Raw genomic sequence first — 14,298 nt, 5'->3', positions numbered from 1 at the left:
TAAATTTTTTCTCATTTTGCGGTTACATAAACTGACAATGAGTAATGTAACATAAAGATATTTATTAAACTTTACAAATCAGTAATTGTTTAAACATTTCATTATTGTTATTTACAAACTTTTTTAAAAAAAAATTGTAGGAAAGTTTACTTTTTTCAACTTTGCAGTTTTATAAGGTAAGTAGAATGTCATTTATATATTTTTTCATTTTAACAACTCAACAATTGTTTAAACAAATAATTTTTGTTATTTACAAGATTATGAGAAAAAAAAATTTTTCTTATATTTTTTAATTTTATAAGATCATCAGTATGAAATTAAAATATTTTTCTATTTCAAAAATTTAGCAATTGTTTAAACAAATAATTGTTCACGTTTACTTACTTTTGACGTACAGCACCTAGAAAGTTGCAGATTTTTCTCTCATTTTGCAGTTAAGTAAGCTGTTTGGTATTACATAAATATATTTGATGGTTTTAACAATTCCACAATTTTTTAAACAAATAATTATTATTTACAAACACTTGACAAAAAACAACTAGAACAGTAATTTTTTTTCAATTTTGCAATTTTACAAGGTGAGTAGAATGAGATTAAAAACATTTTTTATTTTGACAATTCAGCAATTGTTTCAATAAATAATTGTTGTTACTCACAAACTTTTGACAAAGAAAATAGAAAGAGTTTATTTTTTCGTAATTTAGCAATTTAAAAGGTGAGTACGAATGAGATTAAGATATTTTTGTTGATTGAAACAATCAAGCAATTGTTTAAACAAATAATGGTTGTTATTTATTCATCTTTGACAAAAAGCGTTTTAAAAAACTTTTTTTTTATTTTGCAATTTAAAATATGTATAGTATATAATTAATATATTTTTTACTTTAACAATCGATTATTGTTATACATAAATTGTTGACACATGGCATCCTGAAAAATGTACATTTTTCTCATTTTAAATTTAAATAAACTACGTAGGGAAAGGTGAGGGTATTTTATGATATTAATAATTCATCAATACTTAAATAAATGATTGTTGTTACTAACAAACTTTTGACAAAAGAAATCTAAGAAAGTGTATTTTTTCTTAATTTTGCACAAAAAGGTTTTAGTTAATAATAATCAATTGTTATAAATGAGATAAAATATTTCCAGTCAGGGTGAGTTTTAATATTCCATGTGTATAAAAATTTTCATTCTGACGTATACCTAAATAAGACATGGTTAAAAAATTACAAGATTAATAATTTTATAGTTTAATGTATAAAAAATAATTCACCCTCATTTCCTTTATCTCATTAAATATTTTAGTAACAATTTTAAATAAAAAGAATATACAGATAGATTATTATTAAAAAAAAATTTTTTTTTAAGAAAAAGAAAGAACAATTATTAAACCAATCATAAAACTCTGTATTTAGTATAAATCAAAGCGAAGAATACAATGTATTTAACATTCAAAACTTAAAATCGTCGTCACACTTACACAAATACATGAGCACAGAAATCTGACGAATTCCAATAATTATAATAATCAATAAACCAGATGGTTGAATAAAATTTGATAGAAATTACTTTATGATACGATCTCGTCAGGCTAACGTCGTATTATTAACCGGGATACAGATCTTGCCTTAAAACATCTCCATTAGATATAAAATATGTCGCAGAAGTGATAAAACTTGTTTGTTTTATTTTTTTGAACGATTAAGGTAGAATGTCATTGAATTTATTTCCTTATTTTGATTCCCCCCGCAATTACTCTTTTCTCGAAAGAATGCACCATTCTCAAGAATCTTTGTTTATTTTCCCGAAATTGCACGATTTTTTCCGGCGTTACCCCATGCAGTCTCATTGGCATGTTTGAAGTACCAGACATTCAAATATTTTCGATGACAATATAATATCTTTACAATTTTCCACAATATAAGTTTTCATATTCTCCTTTAATGTGTATGCATAAAACATAAATTCATACATACATGTATACGTACATGCCAACATTTTGTCATAAACATATGAGATAAATTACTATATTTAGAAAATTTTGTTTAAATCATTTTTAAATATTATATCATTCAAAAGAGTTGAAAGTATCTTTTATGAAGAAGCACAATAATTAAGTATAAAAATCAAAAAGTAAATTTGAAATCAATAAATATTACTTCTACAACATCAAAATGTTTCATAAGATTTCTATATAAGCTTAATTTTTATGTATCAAATATATAATCAAATAATCATAAATTTAGATAAAAGACTGTATTTTGAGCAATCGAAACAGGAAAAAAATAATTAAACTTGATACAATAGATATAAACAGGAATGTTTTAACAATCCATGCCAGTGGTATCCCCAACTAAAATTAATACATATTAATATTTCTTGAATATTTTTTTATCATAGTTTCAGTTATTACTATTATGAAAAGTAATATTAGTTCTATGAAAAACGCAACGATTTGTACAAAAAAATAATTCGAAATGAAGAAAAAATGCAGTGGTGTCCCCTAAAAATTCTGTTTGTTATATATTGTTATTTTATTTCTAAACTTTTTATGTTTAATTTATTTTTAATATGCAAAATTTGTGAAAAATATTTTTACGTCATGTTTAAACATTAATTTTGGTTTTGTAAATATTTCCACCTTTCAAAATGGGAGGAATTTCTTTGAAAAAAGAATATGTGTGAGCCGAAAATTTCTTATGATCTGTTGTCTTTTAACTTGACGAAAATTTAAATTTGCTTCTACCTGCTGAACAACTACCGTCAACCGGGGCTATTATGCTCAGAAAACAGCCATTTTGGTACTCTGTGCATGATCAAACTTCAGAATTGAAAAAAATAGATTTTTAACTATCAAGTTATGTTGTGGATACTACTCTGAAAAATTCCCTGTGGTTTTTAACAACAACGAAGGTTTTTTTTTATGAAGTAGTGGTACCTCAAAGTCATGCATGTAATAACACACATTGCAACAAATTTGAAAAATAGTACTTGAAAAAAAAATGTTTTTCTACATTTTAAAAATAATTTTCTTTTCAATTTGGACTTAAGTATATAACACAATCTTGAAAATATCATAATATTCAATGAAAGTTACTATTTTTAATGTTGGTTTGAAACAAATGCAATCTCATAATTTATATTTTTTAGTTCGTAAACATAAAAATATCATAAGAATGATGCACTATAGAATTATTAATATGTTACAAACTAAATTTTTAATAAATAATTAACTTTTTGAAGTGTTCATAATTACCCAGAGAATCCTAATTTTTTAGTTTTTTACAATTTTCCCTTGAAATATACAATAAAAAGTTGTCAAACTTAGTATACATCATCAGAAGTAAATTAAAAACATTTGCCTGCAATATTTTGCGAAATGCTCAAAAACTTTACGAATTACAGAATAGCCCCTGTTGACGGTAATATTTTTGTGCTTTTTATGTTTTAGTAAACCATGAAAGAGTATCGATGAGTTTAAATTAAAAAATCGAAAAATTCAACTTGATAAGTTCAAAAAAGAATATTTTAATTTTAAATTAATTATTCGAATGAATGTAAATTTGGAAAAGGACAAATATACTCTACATTTTTTATTTTCATGAAGACACAAATTATTTTTATATCATTCGTATTAACTGCAAATAAATCATTGTTGCGATAAGTGATTCTTTTAATAACAGGGCAGTTATTTTGCCATGCATTTTCAGTTATCAATGTTTGACAAAGTGTATATTCCGAATTGGTCGATTCATCTACAATAAAATGTTTTATTTTTATAAAAGATCCGTCTTTCATTTCTGCATAACTATTATCTGAACGCTCCATTCTAGATTTATTTGTTGAATAAATACACTTATCTTTGACAATTTTTTTATATCCAACTGCTTGGTGAGAGAGATTTAATTGGTTTATAATAGTTTCTTCTAATTTTTTAGCAGATCTAAAATATCTAATATTATTAAGTTTAAAAGTTTTTTTTGTAATTTTTCCACTTAAATTTAGGTATAATTCTTTTATACGAGGAGAAGAAAACGTTAGAATTTTATTTCTTAAAATAGTATCACATTTTTTGAAGCACAAATTTCTGGCTACTTGATGTGTTACTCCTTTTGCGGCTTTTATTGTGTTCAGTAGTTTTCCATTAGCACTTTCAAATGCATAAGTTGTATGACAATAGGAGGGACCCCAATTAGCAAGAGATGTGACCCAATGCAGTGACTGATGAACATTATATGTCATTGCATATTTTGTGTAATTCTCTTCAGTTCCTAATAAAAATTCCTTGACTAAGAATTCCAAATGTTCTAATTCAGTTATTGTGATAACGTTTTGCAAAGAGATGTGAATAACTTCAACGAAGAGAGCCCAATGTTTCCATAATTTTGGCTCTAAATACTGTTTCAGAATAGGTAGACTGTAATAAAGTATCCAATTTTCCCATTCTTTTGCCTTCCAATATGCTCTGTCAGTAATTGACCGAGTTAAGCGCATGTTTTGATGAGGAACAGATATTTTTTCTAATAACTTATCAATTTCCTTCAATTCTTTTTCCTTTAAAGTCTTTGATAATGGTGAATTTTTCTTAATAAACCAGTAATTGGTAAATTGTCTAGCTATACCTAAGTAGGCAAAATGAACTGGATCTGGTGAAAACCCGGAAACAATGTTGAATTCCTTCAAGTTAATTAAAGGTGATACGCTTTTTACTCCAAGCGTTTTTGGAAAGTTACTTTCAACATCTGAAGATTCTTCTGCTTCTTGCAATCCATCATCATTATTATTTACATTTTCAATATCTGGGGACTCTTCTAGTTCTTGCCCTGACTCATCATTATTGTTAGGATATACAAGCAATTCCATACATTTCAACATACTTTCCTCAGTTCGGTCTTCAGGCATGACACTTAATAAAGGAAATTTCCAAGCACCGCGTGTACCTCCAGCTCTTGGTATATATTTACCTTTTTGATTACACCATGCACAACCGCATTCGCCATTGTATAAACTAATACCTTGCATTGAAGCACGAGCGACTGAATCAACACAACAGCAGATAACATAAGGTTTGATGTTAATTACTTTATTATCTATATTGCACGGAATACCATTCTCACAATCAGTCATATCATTCATTTGTTCAACAAAAGCATTTAAAAAAACATTCATTTCTGGTTTACCTTTTCCAAACCACAATCCAGATACAATTGGTTGCGATGTTCTAACATGTAGGGGTACTTCGTTAACCATTAAATAGATTGGATATGCTGAATGAGGAGAGTTTTCGAATCTTACAGCTCCATCGCAATTACAAATACATGTGACGTATTGTTTTCTCATTTCAGGATCTAAATTTTGTGTAAAATTTCTATAAGCTATTCCATCATAAATATCTTTAAACATACCACTTTCATGCGTCCTTTCTTGTACAACATACTTGTAATATTCTGAGTTGCTTTCCAACAGCTCTTTAATATCAAAATTTACATTAAATGTTACAAAAAATTTTTTTAAATATTTATCATGCAGAGGATTAATTTTTTTGCAAATAGGGCATTCTTTTTCGCGATCAGATCTAACAAATGAGCCAAGGTACGTACCACAATTCTCACAAAGTGTATGATAGATAACGTAACTTGATGTAAAAAACATTTTATCAATCATATATCTAGATTCTGGTAAGACAGGTGTTGCAAAACCAGAGTTTACAGTCTTAAATAATTGTGCTACAGCTGTATGAGATAAATTATTTACAATTGCAAACTTTAAATAAATCATTATAAGTTCCCCTTTACTTATAACTATTGGCGTAGAAATAATATTTAATGTTTCAGGAGAGTGTATAATTTTGTATAATTCATTGTTAGCAAAAACTGGATCGAAAATTTCACTTCCATCTGCATCAATTTCCATACTCTCTTCAATTTCGTTAATGGGAAAGTCATAGGGATAGTTTTCGTTATCGCTGTCATCACCTTCGCTGTTACTGTCGGAAAAGTCTTCAAAGTCATTTTGTTCTTCGTATTCACTTTCACGTTCGTTAGAATGAAGATTATTATCATGATTAGCACAATTATCATCATGACCAGAATTATTTTCATCATCTTCACTATTATCATTAGCAACAACATCTTGGTCAGTAGAATTCAAATGCATGTTGCAAGGGGAATAATCTTCTTCAGCATCTTGCTCAGCAGAATACAAATGCATATTGCGAGGGGGGTAATCTTCTGCAACATTTTCGCATATCTATAAAAATATTGTTATAATTTTGAAATTATTATTAAATTTTGAAGGTTATGCCATTTTTTTTCTGTAGAAAAAATTGCGCTAAAGCATGTAAAATTTATGACGCTAGGGGAAGGAGGTAAAAACGCGCAAAATATCGTGTCGTTGTTTATGAACGGCCTCATTTTCTTCTAAAAATATAATTATATAATATAATGTAATGTGATTATATTTTTAGAAGAAAATGGGTCCTTATAATAGGTATATATAAATATGATATAATATATAATATAATATATAATATAATATATAATATAATATATAATATAATATATAATATAATATATAATATAATATATAATATAATATAATTATAAAATATAAAATTGTGTACTCATATTTTAAGAAGAAGATAGGGCCGTTCATAAACAACGACACGATATTTTGCGCTTTTTTACCCCCCCCCACCTAGCGTGATAAATTTTACATGCTTTGGCGCAATTTTTTCTACAGAAAAAATGGCGTGACGTAGTTTATGAACGACCCAAATTCTAATATGCGTATAGAAAGGCCCACCTATTTTTTCATCTTTAACCCATTATATGTCAAAAAATATTCTTTGGGAGAGATTTTTTCATAAGAATTATTTATTCAGAACACCTCAAAAAATATTTTCCCACAGTTTAAGCCAAATTGGCCGAAAGCCATTTTCTATACCCACGTAAAAAGGTTCCCGGAATTTTTGCAGAGTGACTCTGGGAGTAGTTCCCAGAACATTCTGAGAACATTCCCGGAATTTTTTTGGTTTTTCCCAGAATTCATGGAATTTTCGTTTCAATCAAATAATTGATACTCCGGGATGACTCCAACGTACATCCAGATATCCAGGAGTCAATCGGACAACTTCTTCAGGGAAGTTTAGCTGTAAACAAACAATCGATACACCAGGATGACACCATAGTACATCATAATGACTAGGAGTCAATTGGACAACTTCTCCAGGGAATTTTAGCTGTAATCAAACAGTCGATACACCAGGATAACTCCAACGAACATCATGATGACTAGGAGTCAATTGGACAACTTCTCCAAGGAATTTTAGCTGTAATCAAACAGTCGATACTCCAGGATGACTCCAACGAACATCATGATGACTAGGAGTCAATTAAACAACTTCTCCAGGGAATTTTAGCTGTAATCAAACAATCGATACTCCAGGATGACTCCAACGAACATCATGATGACTAGGAGTCAATTGGACAACTTCTCCAGGGAATTTTAGCTGTAATCAAACAGTCGATACTTCAGGATGACTCCAAGGAACATCATGATGACTAGGAGTCAATTAAACAACTTCTCCAGGGAATTTTAGCTGTAAACAAACAATCGATATACCAGGATGACACCATAGTACATCATAATGACTAGGAGTCAATTGGACAACTTCTCCAGGGAATTTTAGCTGTAATCAAACAGTCGATACTCCAGGATGACTCCATCGAACATCATGATGACTAGGAGTCAATTGGACAACTTCTCCAAGGAATTTTAGCTGTAATCAAACAGTCGATACTCCAGGATGACTCCAACGAACATCATGATGACTAGGAGTCAATTGGACAACTTCTCCAGGGAATTTTAGCTGTAAACAAACAATCGATACTCCAGGATGACTCCAACGTTCATCATGATGATTAGGAGTAAATTGGACAACTTCTCCAGGGAATTTTAGCTGTAAACAAACAATCGATACACCAGGATGACACCATAGTACATCATAATGACTAGGAGTCAATTGGACAACTTCTCCAGGGAATTTTAGCTGTAATCAAACAGTCGATACTCCAGGATGACTCCAACGTTCATCATGATGACTAGGAATCAATTGGAACACTTCTCCAGGGAATTTTAGCTGTAAACAAACAATCGATACTCCAGGATGACTGCAACGAACATCATAATGACTAGGAATCAATTGGAACACTTCTCCAAGGAAATTTTAGCGTTTATGAAACAATCGATACTCTACGATGACTGCAACGAACATCATAATGACTAGGAGTCAATTAAACAACTTCTCCAGGGAAGTTTAGCTGTAATCAAACCATCAATACTCCAGGATGACTCCAACGTTCATCATGATGACTAGGAATCAATTGGAACACTTCTCCAGGGAATTTTAGCTGTAAACAAACAATCGATACTCCAGGATGACTCCAACGAACATCATGATGACTAGGAGTCAATTGGACAACTTCTCTGGGGAATTTTAGCTGTAATCAAACAATCGATACTCCAGGATGACTCCAACGTTCATCATGATGATTAGGAGTAAATTGGACAACTTCTCCAGGGAATTTTAGCTGTAAACAAACAATTGATACACCAGGATGACACCATAGTACATCATAATGACTAGGAGTCAATTGGACAACTTCTCCAGGGAATTTTAGCTGTAATCAAACAGTCGATACTCCAGGATGACTCCATCGAACATCATGATGACTAGGAGTCAATTGGACAACTTCTCCAAGGAATTTTAGCTGTAATCAAACAGTCGATACTCCAGGATGACTCCAACGAACATCATGATGACTAGGAGTCAATTGGACAACTTCTCCAGGGAATTTTAGCTGTAAACAAACAATCGATACTCTAGGATGACTCCAACGTTCATCATGATGACTAGGAGTCAATTGGACAACTTCTCCAGGGAATTTTAGCTGTAAACAAACAATCGATACTCCAGGATGACTCCAACGAACATCATGATGACTAGGAGTCAATTGGACAACTGCTCTGGGGAATTTTAGCTGTAATCAAACAATCGATACTCCAGGATGACTCCAACGTTCATCATGATGATTAGGAGTAAATTGGACAACTTCTCCAGGGAATTTTAGCTGTAAACAAACAATCGATACACCAGGATGACACCATAGTACATCATAATGACTAGGAGTCAATTGGACAACTTCTCCAGGGAATTTTAGCTGTAATCAAACAGTCGATACTCCAGGATGACTCCATCGAACATCATGATGACTAGGAGTCAATTGGACAACTTCTCCAAGGAATTTTAGCTGTAATCAAACAGTCGATACTCCAGGATGACTCCAACGAACATCATGATGACTAGGAGTCAATTGGACAACTTCTCCAGGGAATTTTAGCTGTAAACAAACAATCGATACTCTAGGATGACTCCAACGTTTATCATGATGACTAGGAGTCAATTGGACAACTTCTCCAGGGAATTTTAGCTGTAAACAAACAATCGATACTCCAGGATGACTCCAACGAACATCATGATGACTAGGAGTCAATTGGACAACTTCTCTGGGGAATTTTAGCTGTAATCAAACAATCGATACTCCAGGATGACTGCAACGAACATCATAATGACTAGGAATCAATTGGAACACTTCTCCAGGGAATTTTAGCTGTTATGAAACAATCGATACTCTACGATGACTCCAACGTTCATCATGATGACTAGGAGTCAATTGGACAACTTCTCCAGGGAATTTTAGCTGTAAACAAACAATCGATACTCCAGGATGACTCCAACGTTCATCATGATGATTAGGAGTAAATTGGACAACTTCTCCAGGGAATTTTAGCTGTAAACAAACAATCGATACACCAGGATGACACCATAGTACATCATAATGACTAGGAGTCAATTGGACAACTTCTCCAGGGAATTTTAGCTGTAATCAAACAGTCGATACTCCAGGATGACTCCAACGAACATCATGATGACTAGGAGTCAATTGGACAACTTCTCCAGGGAATTTTAGCTGTAATCAAACAGTCGATACTCCAGGATGACTCCAACGAACATCATGATGACTAGGAGTCAATTGGACAACTTCTCCAGGGAATTTTAGCTGTAAACAAACAGTCGATACTCCAGGATGACTCCAACGAACATCATGATGACTAGGAGTCAATTGGACAATTTCTCCAAGGAATTTTAGCTGTAAAAAAACAATCGATACACCAGGATGACACATTAGTATATCATAATGACTTGGAGTCAATTGGACAACTTCTCCAGGGAATTTTAGCTGTAATCAAACAGTCGATACTCCAGGATGACTCCAACGAACATCATGATGACTAGGAGTCAATTAAACAACTTCTCCAGGGAAGTTTAGCTGTAATCAAACAATCGATACTCCAGGATGACTCCAACGTTCATCATGATGACTAGGAGTCAATTGGACAACTTCTCCAGGGAATTTTAGCTGTAAACAAACAATCGATACTTCAGGTTGACTCCAACGAACATCATGATGACTAGGAGTCAATTGGACAACTTCTCTGGGGAATTTTAGCTGTAATCAAACAGTCGATACTCCAGGATGACTCCAACGAACATCATGATGACTAGGAGTCAATTAAACAACTTCTCCAGGGAATTTTAGCTGTAATCAAACAATCGATACTCCAGGATGACTCCAACGAACATCATGATGACTAGGAGTCAATTAAACAACTTCTCCAGGGAAGTTTAGCTGTAATCAAACAATCGATACTCTAGGATGACTCCAACGTTCATCATGATGACTAGGAGTCAATTGGACAACTTCTCCAAGGAATTTTAGCTGTAAACAAACAATCGATACTCCAGGATGACTCCAACGAACATCATGATGACTAGGAGTCAATTGGACAACTTCTCTGGGGAATTTTAGCTGTAATCAAACAATCGATACTCCAGGATGACTGCAACGAACATCATAATGACTAGGAATCAATTGGAACACTTCTCCAGGGAATTTTAGCTGTTATGAAACAATCGATACTCTACGATGACTCCAACGTTCATCATGATGACTAGGAGTCAATTGGACAACTTCTCCAGGGAATTTTAGCTGTAAACAAACAATCGATACTCCAGGATGACTCCAACGTTCATCATGATGATTAGGAGTAAATTGGACAACTTCTCCAGGGAATTTTAGCTGTAAACAAACAATCGATACACCAGGATGACACCATAGTACATCATAATGACTAGGAGTCAATTGGACAACTTCTCCAGGGAATTTTAGCTGTAATCAAACAGTCGATACTCCAGGATGACTCCAACGAACATCATGATGACTAGGAGTCAATTGGACAACTTCTCCAGGGAATTTTAGCTGTAAACAAACAGTCGATACTCCAGGATGACTCCAACGAACATCATGATGACTAGGAGTCAATTGGACAATTTCTCCAAGGAATTTTAGCTGTAAAAAAACAATCGATACACCAGGATGACACATTAGTATATCATAATGACTTGGAGTCAATTGGACAACTTCTCCAGGGAATTTTAGCTGTAATCAAACAGTCGATACTCCAGGATGACTCCAACGAACATCATGATGACTAGGAGTCAATTAAACAACTTCTCCAGGGAAGTGTAGCTGTAATCAAACAATCGATACTCCAGGATGACTCCAACGTTCATCATGATGACTAGGAGTCAATTGGACAACTTCTCCAGGGAATTTTAGCTGTAAACAAACAATCGATACTCCAGGTTGACTCCAACGAACATCATGATGACTAGGAGTCAATTGGACAACTTCTCTGGGGAATTTTAGCTGTAATCAAACAGTCGATACTCCAGGATGACTCCAACGAACATCATGATGACTAGGAGTCAATTGGACAATTTCTCCAAGGAATTTTAGCTGTAAAAAAACAATCGATACACCAGGATGACACATTAGTATATCATAATGACTTGGAGTCAATTGGACAACTTCTCCAGGGAATTTTAGCTGTAATCAAACAGTCGATACTCCAGGATGACTCCAACGAACATCATGATGACTAGGAGTCAATTAAACAACTTCTCCAGGGAAGTTTAGCTGTAATCAAACAATCGATACTCCAGGATGACTCCAACGTTCACCATGATGACTAGGAGTCAATTGGACAACTTCTCCAGAGAATTTTAGCTGTAAACAAACAATCGATACTCCAGGTTGACTCCAACGAACATCATGATGACTAGGAGTCAATTGGACAACTTCTCTGGGGAATTTTAGCTGTAATCAAACAGTCGATACTCCAGGATGACTCCAACGAACATCATGATGACTAGGAGTCAATTAAACAACTTCTCCAGGGAATTTTAGCTGTAATCAAACAATCGATACTCCAGGATGACTCCAACGTTCATCATGATGATTAGGAGTCAATTGGACAACTTCTCCAGGGAATTTTAGCTGTAAACAAACAATCGATACACCAGGATGACACCATAGTAAATCATAATGACTAGTAGTCAATTGGACAACTTCTCCAGGGAATTTAAGCTGTAATCAAACAGTCGATACTCCAGGATGACTCCAACGAATATCATGATGACTAGGAGTCAATTAAACAACTTCTCCAGGGAATTTTAGCTGTAAACAAACAATCGATACACCAGGATGACACCATAGTACATCATAATGACTAGGAGTCAATTGGACAACTTCTAAAGGGAATTTTAGCTGTAATCAAACAGTCGATACTCCAGGATGACTCCAACGAACATCATGATGACTAGGAGTCAATTGGACAACTTCTCCAGGGAATTTTAGCTGTAAACAAACAGTCGATACTCCAGGATGACTCCAACGAACATCATGATGACTAGGAGTCAATTGGACAATTTCTCCAAGGAATTTTAGCTGTAAAAAAACAATCGATACACCAGGATGACACATTAGTATATCATAATGACTTGGAGTCAATTGGACAATTCTCCAGGGAATTTTAGCTGTAATCAAACAGTCGATACTCCAGGATGACTCCAACGAACATCATGATGACTAGGAGTCAATTAAACAACTTCTCCAGGGAAGTTTAGCTGTAATCAAACAATCGATACTCCAGGATGACTCCAACGTTCATCATGATGACTAGGAGTCAATTGGACAACTTCTCCAGGGAATTTTAGCTGTAAACAAACAATCGATACTCCAGGTTGACTCCAACGAACATCATGATGACTAGGAGTCAATTGGACAACTTCTCTGGGGAATTTTAGCTGTAATCAAACAGTCGATACTCCAGGATGACTCCAACGAACATCATGATGACTAGGAGTCAATTAAACAACTTCTCCAGGGAATTTTAGCTGTAATCAAACAATCGATACTCCAGGATGACTCCAACGAACATCATGATGACTAGGAGTCAATTAAACAACTTCTCCAGGGAAGTTTAGCTGTAATCAAACAATCGATACTCTAGGATGACTCCAACGTTCATCATGATGACTAGGAGTAAATTGGACAACTTCTCCAGGGAATTTTAGCTGTAAACAAACAATCGATACTCCAGGATGACTCCAACGAACATCATGATGACTAGGAGTCAATTGGACAACTTCTCTGGGGAATTTTAGCTGTAATCAAACAATCGATACTCCAGGATGACTGCAACGAACATCATAATGACTAGGAATCAATTGGAACACTTCTCCAGGGAATTTTAGCTGTTATGAAACAATCGATACTCTACGATGACTCCAACGTTCATCATGATGACTAGGAGTCAATTGGACAACTTCTCCAGGGAATTTTAGCTGTAAACAAACAATCGATACTCCAGGATGACTCCAACGTTCATCATGATGATTAGGAGTAAATTGGACAACTTCTCCAGGGAATTTTAGCTGTAAACAAACAATCGATACACCAGGATGACACCATAGTACATCATAATGACTAGGAGTCAATTGGACAACTTCTCCAGGGAATTTTAGCTGTAATCAAACAGTCGATACTCCAGGATGACTCCAACGAACATCATGATGACTAGGAGTCAATTGGACAACTTCTCCAGGGAATTTTAGCTGTAAACAAACAGTCGATACTCCAGGATGACTCCAACGAACATCATGATGACTAGGAGTCAATTGGACAACTTCTCCAGGGAATTTTAGCTGTAATCAAACAATCGATACTCTACGATGACTCCAACGTTTATCATGATGACTAGGAGTCAATTGGACAACTTCTCCAGGGAATTTTAGCTGTAAACAAACAATCGATACTCCAGGATGAC

This window comes from Leptopilina boulardi, unplaced genomic scaffold (assembly GCF_019393585.1).
Source record: "Leptopilina boulardi isolate dan_hultmark-lab unplaced genomic scaffold, ZJU_Lbou_2.1 LbouV2_335, whole genome shotgun sequence".
In the NCBI taxonomy this organism is placed as follows: domain Eukaryota; kingdom Metazoa; phylum Arthropoda; class Insecta; order Hymenoptera; family Figitidae; genus Leptopilina; species Leptopilina boulardi.
The sequence above is the reverse complement of the archived record's forward strand: the minus strand, read 5'-3'. Positions refer to the sequence as shown.